A 21,577-nucleotide genomic window follows, 5' to 3' on the forward strand; every position below is an offset into this window, starting at 1 on the left:
ATGTGCAGATAAATATAGAAATGAATATAATAATAATAATAATAATAAAGGCCCGGAATTTAAAATCTGTTCTAGCTCATCCCAAGTGTTTAATAGGATTGTTCATCTACACATTCAGTAAAACTTATGGACCAAAACCCAACGTTTTCCACAACATTGGAAGCGTATATTGTCCAAAATGTCTTTCTAAAGATAAATTAATATTCAGTTTATAATAATAAATGATTGATTACTGCTTGACTGCTGCTCCTTTTGTGTCACACGTGATCTGAGACTCTGTCTATCGTCTATGAGTTTAAAAGGCCCTTGAGGCATATTTGTAATTGTTATCCTCCAGTGCATGAAATTGATTTGACAATGGAAAACCTCAGCGGTCTCCACCTCGTAGCTCAACCTTGCTCGTACATGCAGCAAATTGCTAGGCCAGCGTTAACTCCACATGGAAGCAATATCCAAACATGTACAAACACGCAGCTTGAATCCATCTTCTCGAAAAGCTCCGACATTATTCAACAGCTTACCTTCCCCTTCTCGAGTGGAGCTATGTGCGTGCGTACAGGTGTTATCCAGCCATATGTTCTCCTGGCGTCCCAGGCGTCCGATGTGCCGAGGAAGATAAGGTCTGTTTGAAAGGCAACGAGAGACAGTGTTGGTCAGCCAAGCCCCATTCAAGGCCAACAACAGCTGCTTGTGTGTTTGATCTGGAACCAGAACCTGACAGCACATCATAACCACGTCCAATCACCCTCTCTGGAACAATAGGACCGATGTAAAAGTCAACGTAGGAAAAATATAAAAACATAGAACTGCATCTTGGCTGATGTGTTTTGGGAGATTGTTGAATGAGTACTTCAAGCTCGAGTGTACATTTTATTGGCATACAAAAGCCAGTGGAAGTCATTGACCGAGTGTGCGAGTGCACTTGAGAATAAATGCAATGCATAATAAGTAAAAATAAAATAAAAATAAAAATGCTCAAAAACGATGCCAGAATTAGGCCTCCTCATCATGGACACCTTATATAGGTAAGGGAAGCAAATTTGGTGACACATCTCAAAAACCCTGTGATTCCTCCCAACCATTCAGTAAATATAAGTAACAATAATACTGTTATCATTAAATATAATCTACTGATGAAGAATTAGGATAAACATACTTATTAAAAGGTAGAACATTTTGCATGGACATTAGCAGGTCCCTCTTTTTAAAGCACATAAATATAAAATAAATCATATTCCTGTTTTCATGCTTTTGGATGTTATGGACACACCAGGCAAAAATTTGGATTACATTTAAAAGCTCAGAAGTCAAAAATGTCTTTCTAATGGAATGAAGTTAATTTATTTCCCAGTAAAGAATAAAAAAATAATAATTTGGTTATAAAATAGATTACAAGTTTGATAAAAAGTGCAATTTTTGGAATTTTAAATAGACTGAAAAGAAAAATATAAAATAATATGACAATGGTTAAAACATGTTTTGAAATGATTTATGTCATAAAACAACTTTACCCCTAAAAGTGGCTGTTTCAAATATGCCTTAGTAATTATGTGTCTCACTTGAGGAAATAAATGATATTTCCAGGCAAAAAAAAAAAAAAAAAAGAATTGTATATATATATATATATATAAAACTGAAATGATAAGTTAGGAGGAATATGCAAAAAATGCTGACTGCACAAATACTTTTTCTGTCTGACAATACAGAATTGTGGTTGGAAAATAATATTAAGAATATCAAGAAAATGAGATAAAATAAATAAACTTAATCAGTCATACACGTAAAAGGTGTGAGAAGACTTAGAACATCTTGAAGGCAGATGTGTTCATCACGTGAAAAAAGAAAAATGACTGCTCAAAATAATTAAGTAAACTGTTGAAAAACTTCTCACAATATTAACAAACAGCAAAAAAGAAACATTTATGTAAACTATTTCAGTCATTTCTGCAAAAATACTAATCACTCACAAAACAACAAACGTCCTTGGCAGAGGTATTAAAGAATCAGTGCTTTTTAACATTGTTGCATGCAGATAAAACAAATGCATACGCACGCGCGCGCACGCACAAGCGCACACACACACACACACAGGCACACACACACACACGCACCAACATCATCATCTCATCTATGTGTACTGTGAAGTCTCGATTTAGAATTTGCACTTCCTCCAAAATGAAGCGCTGTCAGTGATAAGTTACACTTGTGGCCCACTGCTCCATGGAATGTAATGAGGCGTAAATCATCCAGTCATTTACTTTCGTTTTTAATTAGCATTCTAAGTATGTGTGTGTGTGTGTGTGTGTGTGTGTGTGTGTGTGTGTGTGTGTGTGTGTGTGTGTGTGTGTGTGCGTGTGCGTGGGGGGCCCACAGAGTGCACTGACAGGGCAAAGTCACGTCAAGTCAAAGTCACACCACCGAAAAGCACTAAAAAGTCACTTCTGGAACAAAAGGTCAACGATGAAACCTTCTCATTTCCATTTTACTTATTCTCCATTTCACTCCCTCTATCTCTTTCTCTTTTTATTATCCATCCATCCATTTTCTGTACCTCTTATCCTCACTAGGGTAGCTGGAGCACGAGGACCGGGATTTGAACCCCGGTCAGAACTGTGAGGCAGATGTGCTAACCAGTCCCCCACCATGCCGCTATTATCGATCCATCCATTTTCTACATCGCTTATCCTCATGAGGGTCACGGGCGTGCTGGAGCCTATCCCAGCTATCATCGGGCAGGAGGCGGGGTACACCCTGAACTGGTTGCCAGCCAATCGCAGGGCACACATAAACAAAGTACCATTCACACTCACATTCACACCTACGGGCAATTTTGAGTCTTCAATCAACCTACCATGCATGTTTTTGGGATGTGGGAGGAAACCGGAGTGCCCGGAGAAAACCCACACAAGCACGGGGAGAACATGCAAACTCCACACAGGCGAGGCCAGGATTTGAACCCTGGTCCTCAGAACTGTGAGGCAGATTTGCTAACCAGTCGTCCACCGTGCTCCCTGCCGCTATTATTATATTTTTTATTAATTTTTCTTGCATTGCGTCGCTGTTTGTTTGTTAACAGGATTATGCAGAAGTGACTTTCCATGACATTTTGGGGAAGGGTGGAGCAAGGGCCAAGACAGAAAGCATCTTATTTTTGTGTAACAAGTTGTGCTGGTCAGGGAGAAAAAAAATTCCCCAACTTTCCATCATATTATTTTCGAAAGCATTTCTTAAATGGGGTGGCGGTGGTGTTGGGGTGTGTGTGTGTGTGGTGGTGGGGGGGGGGGGGGGGGGGGGCGGTGGTCATATTATGTCACATATGAAAGAGAAGAGGTTGGGTAGAGCAGCTTGCAGGGAGAGCTACACAAAGTCTTCTGATTATCATAGCAGAAGTAGGAGCACTTGTACATTAGGAGACACGTGACTGTGACAATTTGTTTACCATTACAGAGAGCACCACATACTGGAATAGCCTTGGAGGATGTTTCACCAGTCTAAGGACAAAGACATTGTTGGACAGATGGACAGATAGACAAATAGATAGAAAGATGCAGCAATCACATGGAGCAATCTGTTCTGGTAAACACCAATCCCAGATTAGATTAGAATAAAAAAATAAAAGGCAGTAGGGTGCATTTCGATGAGCTTCTTGAGCATGACACAGCATTTGTTTACAGTTACAGAGAGCCCCAAATGGCCCTCGATAATAGTGCTACTTCACATGTGATTTCACCAAGTCTCAAGACAAATACATTACTATCGGATCAAAAGCAGCAGTCTCTTGTAGTAAAGTTCCTTTATGGATTAGATTAGATTTGTTGACATGAACAGAGAGTATCAGAAATTGTGCTACTTCAGGAAGTTATTAATGGTGCCATATTTTACCAAACCAACGATTTCTAGTACTTGGGATGTAATTTTGGCTCTATGGCCTCTCAGTAAACGTGAAATATGAATTAAAATCGCCGACGGTATTCCTGAGTTCCAGACATTCTGTTGCAGAGACGCCTCAAATCAAGTCATTCGAATTTCTCAAGCTTATCTACGCCGCCTTCCATTTCCACCCCCTGCCAACATAACAAACACGTGTGCTCTTTCAAGTGGGTCTTCTATAGGGAGGCAACCAATCAGAGGAAAGGGGGCGGTCTGAGCCAAATATAGACAAAGCGGATACAAAACTGGCTCAAACAGAAGTAGCTGTCAGAGGAGCTTTTGCTGGACACTCGTATGACAAAACCAAGGTGTTTGTTTTTAATGAAACTGAGACTTCTATGCTAAATCCACGTTAGAGAGTCACTCTGTGGAGGTCTAAATAGCCAAATACAGGAGCTTTAAACAATATATTCAGAAGTGAAGTCAGCCCCAAGTGTGAATGTTTTTAAATCCAGGTTAAAAACTACCGGTATTTTTTATAATTACCATTATGCTTGAGCTCTTTTAAAGCACTTCAAAATATTTAATATATATATATATATATTAATTATACTCTGGTTTTCGATATTTGCGTAAGGGCTCAGTCCCAATCACCCGCTAATAGCAGGGATTCACTCAATCATGAAAGCATGCAGACCCAAATGAGCAGAATGGCACAAGACAAATTTTCCTCTGAAGAGAATTTTGCGAGTGAGGTGAAGTGAAACTAGTCACAAAGACGCCACACCAGAACAGTCGACAACCAAAAGGTTATGACCCCAGGTCAACAGAGTGTGAAACGACAAAAAAGTCAAAAAAGTGTCACTTCTAGAGAAGCACCCGATATGTGTGGCTTCCCCATCGCTCGCCACTTCCCCGTCTGCTAGGGAAGCGGGCCGGTGCCAAGGTCAAGTGTTTTATGGCCAAACTCGCCACATTCCCACAAGCTCTGCGACGGTTGATGTGGCTCTCGACATGGCGGCCGACCACAGGGAGCGTGCTCTGTGCGTCACGACAAATAATGTACATGTGCACTTAAGCCCAAATACATTCATACACCCTGAACAGCTTGGTGTATTTGGTGTATCTTTTAGCTGGAAAAGACACGACAGAGTGGGAAAAGACAATCTTACACTGTTAATAGAGGCGTCTCCAATGTTCTAAATGTATTGTATATTTCAGGGGTGGGCAAACTTGTGTGCTCACGGGCCAGTTTCATTTTTATAGTAGACAGATCTGGCAGGTGATTCGTAGGTGAGGTGAAAAATGAATACATGAAAAGAAAATCATAAAATACCCTACTCATATAATTGTATATATATTTATGTAATGTTTATGAATAAATTAAAATAACATTATTTAAATGCATTAATTCATTCTCATTTTTAATTGTACTATTTATCATAATTGCCATAAATTAACCAATCACTTAATAAAATAATATACATATTGCAAACGTATTTTAAAAAATGATTTACAATCAACTGAATCTTTAATTAGATGAATCTATAATAAAAAATTTCACTTGACAAATTTTCCCTAAAGTAATGGAACAAACATGACAGGACTCCTCAATCTATTCTAAATGCTCCCTGGGCAGGATTAAAGAACACAGTATGAACCCCATTTAAACAATTTTACATCCATCCATCCATCCATCCATCCATTTTCTGTACCACTTATCCTCACTAGGGTTTTACAAATAAATTCAAATGACATATTATATTATGGGTGGCACGGTGGATGACTGGATCATCTGCCTCACAGTTCTGAGGACCTGGGATCAAATCCGGCAACATTTCAGGGTCCCTAGTGAGGAGAAGCGGTACAGATGGATGGATATTATATTATAATAAATAATTGGTTGATCATGATTACATTTATTATCAATAGTATAATTTCCAAAATGAGAGAGAAATTGTACTATTAAAATGAACTATCTTATATACATTTATTCATTGTTATTTTTTGTTATTCATTTATCTCAGTAAATAATGTCACTGATTAATGGATTTATTGTAAATGATCGAATACATTTTTTTTGTAAAATAAATTGTATATATACATTCGACAATATTTATTTTATTTAAATAATTGATGAAATAATTATAATTCCATTGATTCTAAATCCTAAAATTTCTGTATGTGCAACAGAGGAACTGTTGACGCTTATTAATATATATATATATATATATATATATTTATCTTAGATACTCTGTGAGGTTTGTGCTGTTAAAACTGGCAGCAAATATAATGTTCGGATTTTGTTTCACTATTCATTGCAAATACTGTCCAATCAGGTTGCAACTTTTGCATCATTGCTGTCCAAAGGAAAACACGTACCTCCAAATTTGTGACTTTCTTATTGTTTAGCTGAAAAACAAAACATAAATGGTTTATTTTCTTGTTTCGGATCAAAAGTGTATTGTAGTACAAATGTAAAAAAAATAATAATCCAAGTTTGGCAGTGTTACACACATACTCAAGTACACTACAGTGAAGTCAAATTCCCTTTTGAGGATGACTCATTGGTGGCATCTGATTCAGTTCTTTTTGTATATAATTGTACTGTATTATGTTGTTTTCATGGTGGCATAACATCGAAATGTTACATGCAACTTCTGCTTTTATGATTCCACTGTGCTATGTTTAACGCAATGCATGCAATGCATGTAAAATAAAAAAATTTCACTTCCAGAGCTTGTTTTTAAGTACACAGGTGCATTCATATAATATTATTTTATTTTAAAATTTTTTTACACTGAGTTAAAAAAAATACTCATTCTTATAACATGGCTCTTTAAATAATAACGGTCAATCCATTGTGACTTATCACTTGTGTTTGCCTGGCTTCATGATCGCCGACTGCGAATGCCAAAGTGCACCCAGATTCATAATTAAGGAGCAGAAGAATATTCGTCGCTAGAGTTTCAACTAGGATTGAGATTTTGGAATGCAGAAACTCGACAGGCTTCTTCGAGGCCTGTCGGCTTGACAAATGCAAAACGACTTATCGAGGCATCGGGTCAATGCTCCTGCTCTTTGGTAAATGAAGGTACATATACATTGTACACAACGACAATCTAGTTGAAAGTTTTCCCATTGACAAGTCTATCCATCCATCAGTTTTCTATAGTTCTTATCCGTATTTGGGTTGCAGATGAGCTGGAGCCTATCGCAGCTGACTTTGTACGGGAGGTGGGGTGCACCTTGGCAGCCAATCGCAGGACAACCGGTGATTCTCAAAGTGTTGTTTAGGTACAACTATTGGTATTCTGGAACCCCTTTAATAATATGTGAACGAATCACTGCCTAGATACAGTTCAATTGTATTTAACTTTGAAGTGCCAATCATTTGCGTTAAAAACTGTTTTTTTTTACAATTTGTATCTTAATTTTATGTGAAATGCATTGAAGGGCACAAATGGAGAACCACTCACACTCCCATTCACATTAATGGCAAATTTCAAATTTTCACTCAACCTAACATGCGTGTTGTTGGAATGTGTTAGGAACAGTGATTCCGGTAACATGTTACAAAGTTACAAAGTAACAAAGTAACGCGTGACTCCAAAAATGCACCATTTTGAGTAACGAGCGAAGTAACACGTTACCTTTTCCAGGAAAGTAATTAGACTACAGTTATGTCTTCAATCCAACAATAGCTACTATTGTTGGAACGGTACCATAAAAGTCGCCACACTATTTTTGTTATTTTCCTTAGTCAGAAGTGTATTTGATTGTTGTTACATTTTTATTTACACATTAAGAATACAGTTTTACTGGCGCGTTAAACGCGCAATGCATTGTGGGTTAATTATTAATGAACACTTCAGAAAACCAATGTCAGTAAATACAGTTTGGCGCTACATCCATAAGTGCAACTTGAAACTCTACTATGCAAAGCAAAAGCCATTTATCAACAACAACCAGAAACGCCGCCAGCTTCTCTGGGCCCGAGCTCATCAAAGATGGACTGATGCAAAGTGGAAAAGTATTCTGTGGTCCGACGAGACCACATTTCAAATTGTTTTGGGAAATTGTGGACGTCGTGTCCTCCGGGCCAGAGGAAAAGAACCATCCGGACTGTTATGGACGCAAAGATCAAAAGCAAGCATCTGTAATGGTATGGGGCTGTGTTAGTGCCAATGGCATGGGTAACTTACACATCTGTTAAGGCACCCTTAATGCTGAAAGGTACATACAGGTTTTGGAGAACCATGTGCTGCCATCCAAGCAGCGTCTTTTTCATGGACACTTATTTCAACAAGACAATGCCAAACCACATTCTGCACGTGTTACAACACAACAAAGAGTGCGGGTACTAGACTGGCCTGCCTGCAGTCCAGACCTGTCTCCCATTGAAAATGCGTGGTGCATTATGAAGCGTAAAATACGACAACGGAGACCCCGGACTCTTGAACAGCTGAAGCTGTACATCAAGCAAGAATGGGAAAGAATTCCATTTACAAAGCTTCAACAATTAGTGTCCTCAGTTCCCAAATGTTTATTGAATGTTGTTAATAGAAAAGGTGATGTTGCACAGTGGTAAACATGACCCTGTCCCAGCTTTTTTGGAACGTGTTGCAGCCATAAAATTCTAAACTAATGATTATTTGCTCAAAACAATAAAGTTTATAAGTTTGAACATTAAATACCCTGTCTTTGTAGTGTATTTAATTAAATATCGGTTGAACATGATTTGCAAATAATTGTATTCCGTTTTTATTTATGTTTAACACAACGTCGCAACTTCATTGGAATTGGGGTTGTACAATGAAAAGTGAGAACTCTCAACTTCGTCTGTGAGTTGGTTGAATGTGCTTGCACGGCTGAGGTCACGTAAAAAAGTTTTCTCGCTCTTCGCATCAAAATTACTGTGGTGGGAGCAATGGTGTGTGCGTGTCACTCACTTTCATGTTTATGTACACGCACGCACAAAGGCACGTTCACGCACACACAAACAGTTGCTTTCATGGACCACAATCATCAGTGGACTGAGAATGGTGTGCTTGTTTATGTTTAGGAACTTACTGTACTGTGTTTTCATGTCAAGTCTGCACTAAGTTGCTGATTTAATGTGGCTTCAACTACACTCATATTTAAGTTATTGCTTCATGTTGATGACATCATTCTGTATCATTCTTGTGTGGCGTACATTACCAAGTAATGGGTACGGTTAAGCTCATGCTTTTTTTGTACAGTGGATAAGAGATATTCCTGCCACTTGGCATCTGCTGAAAGTAACTCAAAAAATACGTTTTCTAACTTAGTTACTTTTGAAATCAAGTAATCAGCAAAGTAAGAAAGTTACTTTTAAGCTCAAGTAATCAGCAAAGTAACTAAGTTACTTTTTCAAGGTAACTGTGGCAACACTGGTTAGGAAACACGGGGAGCACATACAAACTGTACACAGGATGCCCTGAGATTCTAAACCAGAACCCCTTGACTGTGAGGCAGATGTGCTAACCACTTTCAACCGTTCTATAACCCATATTGAAAATGGACTATTATTTTTTTTAACTAGATCAGTGTGCTTATAAAACTCCTGCAGAGTACCCCACAAACACGGCACACGCGCTGTGTTTAGAACGCTATATTTTGCCACAAAAGTGCAATATTTGGCCACAGAGGCACTGTATTTTTTCAGATTTTCGAAGCAATTATGGTTTTGGGGTTAGGTAGAGCAAAATTATTTTCATAACAAAGCTTTTTTCCCCAAGTCATCCCCTCCATAAAAATATGACCATTTTCTTCAAATTCAATCACCTTTCGTTGAAAATCCCTCTAACCTCTCCTAATGACAGACTGCACACAGAGCGAGTGCCACCGGCTTGGAGCAGAACGACCATTTCCAAAAAGCGCAAACCGCAAATCGCACCCCTCCTGCGCGCGTCTCCTTCTGGAGCATGTCCGTCCCAAAATTGAAAAGGACGCCACTCGGTGGCTTTCGAGTGTGTTGGCACATTCGGGGAGAGGTTGACCAGAGATAGATTACACACCCGGCGTGTGCGGCGCGGCGGTCGACGTGCCGACTCTAAATCACTCCGGATGAAGGCCCTGCGTCGTGACCCACGTGGCACTCAGTCACTGCAGGAATCTTAAGTGCAGCGGTTCGCACGCAGCACCGTACATCCGCTGATCGAGTCACGCTGCTGGCACCGCACCTCCAATGTGAAGCGCTATAAAATATACTACATCAGCAATGCCTGTCGGTGCTTTTAGTTTTGCGTTATGCACGATTACATCACACCGCACTTGTGGAACATTCGGCCGTAATCGAAGAGGAATGCTCGCCAGCTGGTGTGAGGGAAAAGCAATTAAAAGTGGCGCCATACCTGTGGTGGTTGTGGGGGATGTGGAGGTTTCAACACCCACACTTGTACTGGTGAAAGGGTTAAACACCCACCATTTTCTCAGAGAAAGGGTTCAAGACCTACTTTTCCCAGAGGGAGCGTTCAACACCCGTGCTTTTTCTGGAAAAACGGTTCAACACCAAGAATTTTCCTGGCAAATGCCCATAATTTCCTGGCTAAACGGCTCAACACACACGTTTCCTGGTGAACACCGACACTTTTCCCAAAAAACACCCAAACTTTTCCCAGCAAAAGGTTTCAATGGCTAGACTTCTACAAACAAAAGGGTTCAACAACCAAACCTTTCCCAGAAAAAAAGTTAACATCAGCACTTTTCTTAGTATAATGGTCAAACACCCACACTTTTCCTACTGAAAAATCACACTTTTCCTGACAAACACCCACACTTTTTCCAACAAAAAGGTTCCACACTCATGCTTTTTCTGGCAAAAGGGTTACAACACACACACTTTTCCTGTCGAACACCCACACCTTTCCCAGAAAATGTTTCAATGCCCAAATTCTTCCTAGCAAAAGGGTTCAACACACACACCTTTCCCAGAAAAACAGTTTTTAACACCTACACGTTTTCCCAGTCAGTAAAATGGTCAAACACCCACACTTTTCTTGGTGAACAACCCAGCGAAAGGGTCAAACACCCACACTTTTCTGTGCAAAAGGGTTCAACATCCACAAATTTGTTAGCCGTATGGTCGAACAATCGGAAATTTTCACCTGGAAAAAATTGCGCCCGCCGGTGGGGGTGGCTGGCTTTCTGTCTTGGGTGGCCACGGCCGCCACGTAGCTCCGCCCCTGATTTCAGATTAGATTTAATTTTACTATCATTACTTTCGATGTATCACTGTACTATTATCATCATCATCATCGTCAACTACAAGGCAACAAAATGAAGATTGCACCTACCGTAACCAGAAGTGAATGAACAGTATTTAAATAGCATATGCAATATATACAGCAAGTAAGGCATGAGATAGTATACAAATACGTGACTATATAAATACGCTATACTGTATGTCAAAAGTAGTGCATTTTATGAGGGGCCATTAGGGACATAATTCAGGATTAGCTCTCACACTTACTATTCAAATGCTCTCATATGGCTGGTGAATGAACTCACACGCGCTTGTCAAATGCGCCTATGCATACGTTTTAAAAAAATCTCATTTTAATTTATCTTATTATCTTATTTTATTTACAGGTGCATCTCAATAATTTAGAATATAGTACAAAAGTCCATTTAAAGTTCACAGCAAATGTAAAACCCAAATTAACCATCTCCTGCAATATTACTTAACAAACAATCAAGAAACAATGACAATTATTTTTAGAGTAGATATTAGGCAGGAACCTTTCCCTCTGAAAAGTATTCTCCCAAGTGTTTAATGAATCTGTAAATAATGAGTGCTGAAATAACATATTCGAATTTATTGAGATGTACCTATAAACAGAATAAGAAAAACAGATAAATTGTGTGTGTTTAACAAGCATGCGTGAGAGCGTTTGACAGGCATGTGTGATCGGGGTTGACAGGCGCATGCGAGCGCGTTTGACAGGCACGTTTCAGAGCGTTTGACGAGCTCATGTGCACACGTTTGGCAGACACTTGCGAACGCATTTGACAAATGCGTATGAGTGTGTTTGACCAACACAGGTGAGCACGTTTGACAAGCATGTGCAAGCACATTTGACAAGCGCGTGTGAGAGCGTTTATGTAGTGTTTATGAGAGCATGACATTGAGTCATGTATACGAGAGCGTTTCACCAGTGCTTATGTTTTGGGTATAGCAGTCTTTCAATAGTGTGTATGAAAGTGTTTGAATCGTAAGTGTGAGAGTGAATCCTGAATTATGTGCCTAACGGCGCCTCATAGTATTTCTACATGTATGTACAGACAGGCTATGACTAGGATCATGAATATTATAGGATGATAATTCAATGTACAACCCCCCCCCCCCCCCCCCCCAAAAAAAAAAAAAAACACACACGTAATCTGTAATATTACTGGGAGAACATATATAATTAAATTACAGTTGTTTTTGGAAATTTAGATGATTTGTTACATTACAAAAATTACCGCAAAATCTCAGATTTATCAAATATCGGTAGTTGTTTTATTCCCCGTCTTCTACAGCCAACACTTATTATTGGATCTTTCTGGTCATGTGCCTATTTGCAGCTTTGCGAATGGCTTTTTCTCGTCATGTGCCAATTCTGCTGCGCCACTCGATCAGTTTCTTAATGGTTTGCGGCTACGGCAGTCAGCTGGCGCTGTAAATTAAGTTTGCAACAATGTCGCAGGTGCACAACACATTCATGGTTTGGAACTACAGTAAATACTTCGTATCGACAAAAGCGCATATTAGGGCGGTGCAAAGAGCGTTTGTCAGCAGTAAAGGTGCTGTCGACGTCGAAACAGTCGATCTCAAATCTGAGGACACATTTAAATGTAAGCTATGCAGATAACGATATTATATCATATATTATTATATTATAACTATTTTATACACTAGCAGTAACTGCACGCAGTCACATGCAATAAAATGGGGAGGAGTTGCCAACCTTCCGTGTGTCTTTTGAATGCCGAGCAGGTTGAATGATGATGACAAAGTCAGCTTTAATTTCATATCAATTCTGATTCAAGAACAGTGTTATGAATGCTGCTCTCAAAAATCACATCGTTATTTTGACCTCGAAGCGCCACCCTGTGGCAACTTTTGAACAGTTTCATCTTTATAATTTTGGACTTGCTTATGAACACATAAATTCTAGGTTTTTATACGTTAATATCCATATGACTGATGGATAGTGTGTGGACATCTGTTGTTCTTTACTGTTGTTCATACTTTACCTAGAAAGTGATTTAATATAATTTGCATTGACTGTTGAAAGTCTTCAGTGTGAACGTTTATAGATGTTACAGTAAGTGTACTGTGCAGCTGTTGTAAAAGTAAAAAAAAAAGTTTCAGAAGTTCAATCTTGTGCAGCATTTTATTAAACTGTCTTTGTGTAGTCTTAAGTACTGCTGAAAGATTTGAACACTATCAGTCCACTATCAGTCGAATGTCAAAATGGTTTACAGACGAACGCATTTGTTCAAAACTAAGAAAAGTAATCAAAATGTAATCAAATGTAATTAGTTAGAGTACTTGGAGAAAGTAATTAAAATCGCGACACTTCTATTACATTTGTAACAGGCTAACTTGTAATTATAGCCAATTACATGTCCAAAGCAATCTACCCAGCACGGTTCCTATGGAATAATTGTGTGATGAGAACACGTGGACTCACAGCACCAGTTGGCCAGAGCGACACTGACATCTACTGGTGAACAAGTCACACAACATGATGAAGAGTTCGCTGCCAAGTGGGGCAAACAACTTTGTGCCTCAGCCATTTTTATGCAAAGCAGCGTCAATAAAATGTGAACACATATTGGGCCGGTAATATGTGTATTTGGAGCCCCCATTTTTTAGCTTCATAATGTGCCTAACGTACATTGCACACAAAGTTTGGGATGTTACGCTTTGCACTACAATTTCAGGATGAACCTAAAATGCACTGTAACCTTTACTGGTGAACTCCATTTGATCTTCTCGCTCCAAACTTTTGATTGCACATGTCACACTGCTCAATGTTTGAGTACTTTTTGCACAACTCGCTCTACTAGGTACAAGGAGCTGAATGGCCAAAACTCCATGGACCAACTCATTTTATGGTTCAATTAGAATTGTAATTTAAACAGTACTTGTAATCATGTTGATCATGACAACGAGATGATAGCTAACAGATTTTTAACAGTACCTCGCCATTGTGAGGTTTCAAATTGGAAGCTTTCAGAGCGACAGTAAGTGACCACTGAGTTCAGTGTCACAATGTCAGCAGCAGAGATACAGAGAGACTGGAAGAATCACAGAAAGGAAGACAAGTGGACCCTCAGAAATATTCATGGTTAAATATCTATCGGGAACGTCATCAAATAGTTTCTTATGTTTCTGTAACGGCTAATACACAAGTATGTAGAACCGCTTTAACCAAAGTGATGTTTAATGCTAAAATATATCCATTAATTTTTAAATAGTAAAGCACATGATTAAGATATCAAATTAGAGTTGTCACCGTAAGTCAGCTCAAATTTGGGCATCCAAAGAATTTGTCACTCGTTCAAAATGGTAAAACGTTGATAGCTCACTGATTTGAAAAAGTCTGAATTAAAGCACTTTTCGATGCGAGATGGTCTCTTTATGACATGAATTACTGATTCAAGGGACGTGTGGTACTGGCTGATTAAGAGGTGTGCCTCTATGTAATGCAAACCACCATACAATATAAGGTTAATGCCACAAATCTACCGGTAATGATAATAAGCACGCAATTAAAAAATCGAATTAATTAAAGGCTTTGTAAATAATTAATCTCAATTAATCCCATTTTAACTGTATAACAATATATGTCCTAAAAAGCAACACTGTTTAATTTACTGTAAATGGATTTTAGTGGGTGACGAAATCAAACAATTGACACAGACGGGAATATTGTTACCTGTGAAAAAATGCATTTAATTGCATATCAATACAAAACAGTAGAAAAACTACCGGTAATAGAAAACATTTCTGGTCAAAATTAAACAGACCTAAAGTTAAAGTGAGATTATAGGAAAACAGTATTGCCTTTAAATGGTTTATGCGTGGCAACCAGCTGTTTACATTCACTATATAAAAAGATACATGTTTTTTTTTTTTTCTCACTGTCTTATCTGAAATCAGACTAAACATTTCCTGCTTTAGGTCAATTAGGACTACCAAAATTATTTCTATTGGTTAAATTCCAGAATAATGAGAGAAGGATTCTTTTTTGGCAATTCTTCATTACTTTCTTCAAAGTCAGAAGGTTAAATACAGTAAGATTACCATACCTTGAAACAGAGTTGGGAAAACCGAGGTGATGATGTCAGTTCTTTGAAAGTTCTGATAGGTTGATTGACAATATCGGAGTTATTTAGAGCTACACCTGTGGATGTATAATATTTGAACTAGACACATCTGGAACACACTGCTTCTTTGTGTAAGATCATGGAAAAGTCCAAAGAAACCAGACAAGATATCAAGAAGAGAACTGCAGACTTACACAACTCTGGTCCATCCTAGGGTGTAATTTCCAAGATGCCAGAAGGTGCCACATTCATCTGTTTAATAATACGTAGGTATAATAAACACCATGGGAATGTTCAGCCATCATAGGATATAGGTTCTGAAGCAGATTCTCGACTACGCCTTTTCACGCATGCACACACACACACACACACACACACACACACAGACAGACACAAACACACACGCACACGTGCATACGCACCGACACACACACACATCCGCTTGTGTTCTTCTGTCAAGGTTATCCAGGGGAGAGGATACAAAGATGTGTGCGTGTGTGCATGGGGGAGGGGGTGGGGAGGGGTGACTCATCTGGATGAGTCATGTGCACTGTGTGTGGACAGCTCAGGGATGGATGGATAGATGGATGAAGGGGGGAGGTGGGCAGGGGGTGGATGGATACACCTTCTTAAGTGCCCACCCACACCCACCCCTCCACCCGTCTGACGGAATACAGGAAGCAGATGTGTTATTATTTGCGCACATGCGCTCGGCTGTTACGCTAGACCATCTAATCCATTTTTAATGGGGGTACAGTTAAATTCGGCATTATTCCCGCAGCTTTCACTCGTAGCCGGCAGGAGGGCTCATCTATATTCAAGACATCCTCTCACAAGAGGCGTACAGTAGAAGAGCAAAGAGAGTGTGAGGCAAATCCTATACAGAATGTCTAAGGTTGATATAAAATTACTATTATTATTTTATTGTTCAGATGTTCAAATGTTGCATGAAACGCGAGATGTTGGCAAATCCCGTGAGATGTCTCATCTCAACATTGATACGATTTTCTTATTTTGGACATCCGCGAAGTTGTACTTCGTGTTATGATATGGATCCAATTGAGTTTCATCAAATGGGCAAGTAGGTTTACTTCATTTGATTTCAATTTATTGTACATGCAATAAGTATATTTATATAGCCAGAACTGGGGCAGCCAAGTGGTTAAAATTGTCACCTGCCACCATGGGAACCCGTTCAAATCAGTGACTGGCAGAAGAATGTGTGGGGGAGGAAAAAAACAAAAAAAAAAAAACATCCACTTGGGATCCAGCCAAGGATCATCCACCCCCAACATCCCCTGGCCATGGCTGTGGGGTCCTTGAACAAGACTACCGATACCTTGAAGTGCTCCCCGGCCCTTAGGCAGCCCCCTGCTCCTGTGTGTGCCACGAGCAGTGCGTTTCATCTCTGTCCGCAACTATGACGGGTTGAATGCAGAGGAATAACTTTGTGTGCTCGTGACAGTAAAAGAGGATTCTATTCTGAACTCCAAACATTGCCAGGAGTAAGGGGCCCTGTGCAGAGGATTCCTGGCATGTTGTTGCAGTGTCTAAAGCAGTGCCATTGTTTTGTCATTGAAACGGGCCAATGTCAGCTCTCTCTTGGGGCCCAAGGCAATTGCCTGAGTTGCTTGCCGTGCTGTTGCGGCATCTCCGTTATTATGTAAAATTGGGTGCCTGGCGTCCACCCATTAAATTTGAAATTAAACAACCCAATAAATGTTTTCTCAGCTTCCTATTCATGACAATTTGTCTGTCCTTTCCACAGTTAAGCAGCTGTGGGGCTAATTTACATAATAACCACCCCCCTGCTTCAGGTCCCCCCCCCCCCATGACATGATCAGCTAGACTGGGTGAAGATCCAGAGCCATTATATAGCAACGGCCGGACTACACTGTCTGGAACACCGTCATACGAAGGCAGTTTCATGCAACGACCCCCACGTCCCCCTCGAATGTGACACCCCTGCTGTATCAAGTCAAAGCCAAAAGGTAAGCAGAGTTGCACTAAGGTTTATTGAATGCAAACATTAGCGTTAGCTGAAGGGTTATCTTCTGATAAGCGGCACACACAAAATTGCTCAGTGAAGTTATTGACATGGAAAAGATGGGACAGTATTTGTGTTTGAGGATGCATCAGTGTGCCACATACACACAGCATAGAGTACGATTGAGTAAACATTTTGAGTTTATTGTATTTTTGGAAGCCTGCTTTTTTCCCACTAAAGTCACACAAAAGGCTCAATCTTTGTGCATTTTCCGAAACACTCGAAGATGCCACAAGGCGCCGCCAAAGCTCTGTCTTTATAGGAAAGTAGTACATTGCTGTCAAGCAAGTATGTTAAAGTGATACATCGCTACTGAGAGGCAAGCATTGCATGTCAGAGAGGAGCTAATTTAGCCTGGGTTGTTCGTGGATGTTACGGAGATGCTTCGCTTGTGCATGAATAGGAAAACATGATTTCACAATTTCACAAAGATATTTCCAGTACTTTTTTTTTTCCACCCAGACGAAAGGGTGAAAAGGGTCTCAGCAAAAGCATTTTACACACACAGTTTTCTGGCATTCACAAGTTCACTCTCACCTCGCAAAACACACACTTTCTCTTCCCTGCCAAGTCACTTATTTCAACACCTGCTACACACGCACATCTTTGACATCCAATGGCAGCCAAGTGAAGAAGGCTCCATGCCGGCAAGGAAGCGCCAGTCGCCATTTAGTTTGCGGCGTCGTGATGAGAGTGACGACATTGTCTAAATCTATCTGATTTATCTTCCTCCTCATGAGTCAGCCAGGCGCAGACTGCAGTATTTTACCTCAGTCCAACGTGTGACGAACATGCCGTATCCATGCCAGCACTGCTTCACAAGAATCCAGCATGTAAGAAAAAAGTTCCTGTGAACACGAGCACTTAAACCAGCTCAAATGGTTTCTCAATGGAACCAAAGTGCGCTCCGGTGATGTTCTTTAACCCCTAAAATACTGCTCATTTTCCAAGCACACACAGTATGTTGTGGGTCAATTTTAAGCCAGTCGAATAAAGTCCTCATAATTGTCTGTCTTTAAAATTATGAACTACAGATCTTTTTTTTTCAGTTATATAACTAGCCTGTCTTACATTGAGAATGGATGACAGGATGATGATGGATGATGATGAAATCGATGACACGAAATTTGACCCTTCCGGGTCACAGTGCGCAAAAACGGAATGTCAAAGAAAGTCATTTTCATTCATCTTCCATTTCGCTTATCCTCACTCAGGTCGCGGGCGTGCTGGAGCCTATCCCAGCTATCTTCGGGCGAGAGGCTGGTCGCCAGCCAATCACGTCATTTTCATTTTGTACATATTTTATATATATATAAAATACGTTGTACTTCGTGTCATTGTGAGTGAAAATCCAAATAAAATATATATATAAAATACGTACAAAATGAAAATGACATGTGATTGGCTGTTTAGAGCATCAGCCTCACAGTTCTGAGGACCCGAGTTCAATCCCCGTCCCCGCCTGTGTGGAGTTTGCATGTTCTCCCCGTGCCTGCGTGGGTTTTCTCCGGGCACTCCGGTTTCCTCCCACATCCCAAAAACATGCATTAATTGGAGACTCTAAATTGCCCGTAAGTGTGAATGCGAAAGGTTGTTTGTTCCTATGTGCCCTGCGATTGGCTGGCAACCAGTTCAGGGTGTACCCCGCCTCCTGCCCGATGACAGCCGGAATAGGGTCCAGCACGCCCGCGACCCTAGTGAGGAGAAGCGGCTCAGAAAATGGATGGATGGATGGACATATATGAAGTACAATTTTATAGAGTGCTAAATTTATTATTTAAAAACACGAATTATTGGGGGAGGCTGGAACGGATTAATAGCATTTCCATTCATTTCAATGAGGAAAGATGATTCACATCGATGGACAATTTTGTTTTCAGTGAATCTAACATCCATGTTTTTGGAATGTGGGAGGAAGTCAGAGTACCCGGGAAAACCCACGCGAGAACAAAACAAAAACGTAATCCAACAAGTACATTTCACATTGCTAAAATCCATTCAGGTGAGTCAAATGATCATCAAAATTGATAAAATTGTTCCTGTTTCACAAACAAATCGATTCAAATCTAACGTTTTAAAGGGGGCATACATAGTTATGTTTAACAGTATACTAAATGTAGTGAGCGGCCGGTGTGTGTCAGCTACAACGCCGACAGAGTACGTGATGAGGTGACACGGCCGCAGATGATGAAATCCTGCTCCGCGTTGTTTGTACGTCGCTGATGCAGAGAGAGGAAGAGCAATGAAGCGGAATACTGATGAGCCAAACAATGTGTGTCAATGCTGACTCCCTCGGAAAATGTGCGAGCATTGTGAGTGAAAATCCAAATACAATAAATTCCAAAAGATGGCACATGCAGTATCTGAACTGCTGCGGGTTTTAAGCGCTGTGCGAGAAGATGGGGGTGTGTGTGTGTGTGATTTAAAGTGATGTTGAGAAATAATGCCTGAGGGTAAAGAGAGGGGATGAGGGGGCGATGAGGAGCACCAGAACATGGGGTGAATTGACTGTTTTTTCTTCTTCTTCGGTTTTACTCCCAGTGACGTATGAAATCATTTATTCATAAAGCCCCGTGAGGATAGGGATGGTGGAATGCAGCGTGTGTGTGTGTGTGTGTGTGTGTGTGTGTGTGCACGAGCACTGACCAGCGCTACCTTTGATTCCTCATATGACTTATTCATGTTGGCCTCATTAGCTTGTGTAACTGCTCATCACTTTTTTTTTTCTTCCTTTTTTGTGGAGGTGCGGCTCCACGAGAGGAGCCGCGCCAAACGATTTAATGAGTTGCTGAAGCTTATAGAAATGTTTGACGGCATTGTGGAGTCGCACACAATACGTTATCGTTAAAAAGGTAACAGGATGACAAGCGTGCAAGATTACAGTTTACAGTTACCTTAAATGGTGACCCTCTTTTGAGTCAGTGTTTCCTAACATTTATTGAGCCAAGGCATATATTGAATGTACCGTATTTTCACGACCATAAGGCGCACCGTATGAAAAGCCGCAGTCACAGTTACGGCGTCTATTTCTGTATTCAACACATACATAAGGCGCACCGTATTATTGGGCGCAGGCATGGTAAAACATACGCTAGCTTAAAACATACACTAGCATGCATGCACGCTAAAATAATGTTTTTAAAAAGGCAGCGGGAGCAAAACTGAGTTCGGTTGTACTTTATTGAAGTATTTAACAATGTACTCATGTTATTTTTTGATCAATCCTCATCCACAAATCCGTCAAAGTCCTCATGTTCTATAACCCAAATGAACAGCTGGGCAAGTTCTCAATCAAACACGCCAGGTTCGAGTCAGTCTCGTTGCCGTGCGGCTCCTCAGAAATGATGTGCAAGCAGACACGTTAGCCCTGAGCATCCACAATCCAATAACAAATTGTGGCGTAACTCACCCAGCGCTGCCTCCTAGTCTTAGTAAAGCTGTGTTTGCCATCTGTCATCGTTCGCTCCCACGCCGCTCGCAACTTCACTTTGAACGCCCTGTTTACACGGATGTCCAGCGGTTCGTCAAGCCTCCCGGAATGATGGCAAGCTCTGAGTTATTGCCCTCAGTCGAATGGTGACTGTAGAGACGCTTCTCCCGGCTGTTCTTTGCTCATTAATCCATTGATTGATTTAATCAATTGCTCATTAATCCATCGAGCCACCTCGCCTTGTTTCCGAGGAAACTCAGCTGCGTCTTCTTGACTTGGCGAAGCTCGTTTTCCTGCTTCCTTCACTTGCGAACCATGGATTCGTTGATCTTGAATACTCTCGCGGCTGCTGGATTTCCATGTTCCTCCGCGTAACTAATAGCTTGCAGTTTAAACTGTGCTTCGGAAGCGTGTCTCTTCGTAGGTGTCATTTTCGGGGGTCCTTAGCCAAACTGATGTTGTTTTGCACAATGCACATACCGGCGCTATATACCTACTTGGGGGCGTGCCGTTAGCGTCCTCTTTCACACGCACCCTTCCCCCTTTAACATCCACATGCTGTCCTCAGTCAAGTCCGCCTTCCTCTATATAAGCAGCGTGTCGGCAGGAAATGCTCCCAGTCAGTCAAGCGGAGCGCTCATCAAAGTCACATAACAACATTTACAGATTTTATAACTCGGTGCACACATAAGGCGCGCCGCATTATAAGGCGCCCGTCCATTTTGGAGAAAATCTAAGACTTTTAAGTGTGCCTTATGATCGTGAAAATACGGTGAGACAAATCTCTTTGCAACACCCCCAAGCTGCTTCATTCGGTTTATTGCCACTCCCAGTTAAAGTTTACTGTAAAACTAAACATAAAGAAAAGACAATTACACGTAACT

At 40.5% G+C, this 21,577-nt stretch overlaps 1 protein-coding gene across 1 annotated transcript in view; it reads right to left on the reverse strand.

The window, feature by feature from the left end:
• Positions 1-552: 552 nt before the first annotated feature.
• Positions 553-21,577, reverse strand: part of dph1 (diphthamide biosynthesis 1) — a 119,088-nt gene continuing 98,063 nt past the window's right edge. Inside the window, exon 14 of the transcript XR_009768907.1 lies at positions 553-622. The gene's annotated coding sequence lies outside the window, so the exon portion shown is untranslated. The remainder of the gene's footprint in view (positions 623-21,577) is intronic.

The sequence above is a fragment of the Phycodurus eques genome, chromosome 7 (assembly GCF_024500275.1).
Source record: "Phycodurus eques isolate BA_2022a chromosome 7, UOR_Pequ_1.1, whole genome shotgun sequence".
Taxonomy (NCBI): Eukaryota; Metazoa; Chordata; class Actinopteri; order Syngnathiformes; family Syngnathidae; genus Phycodurus; species Phycodurus eques.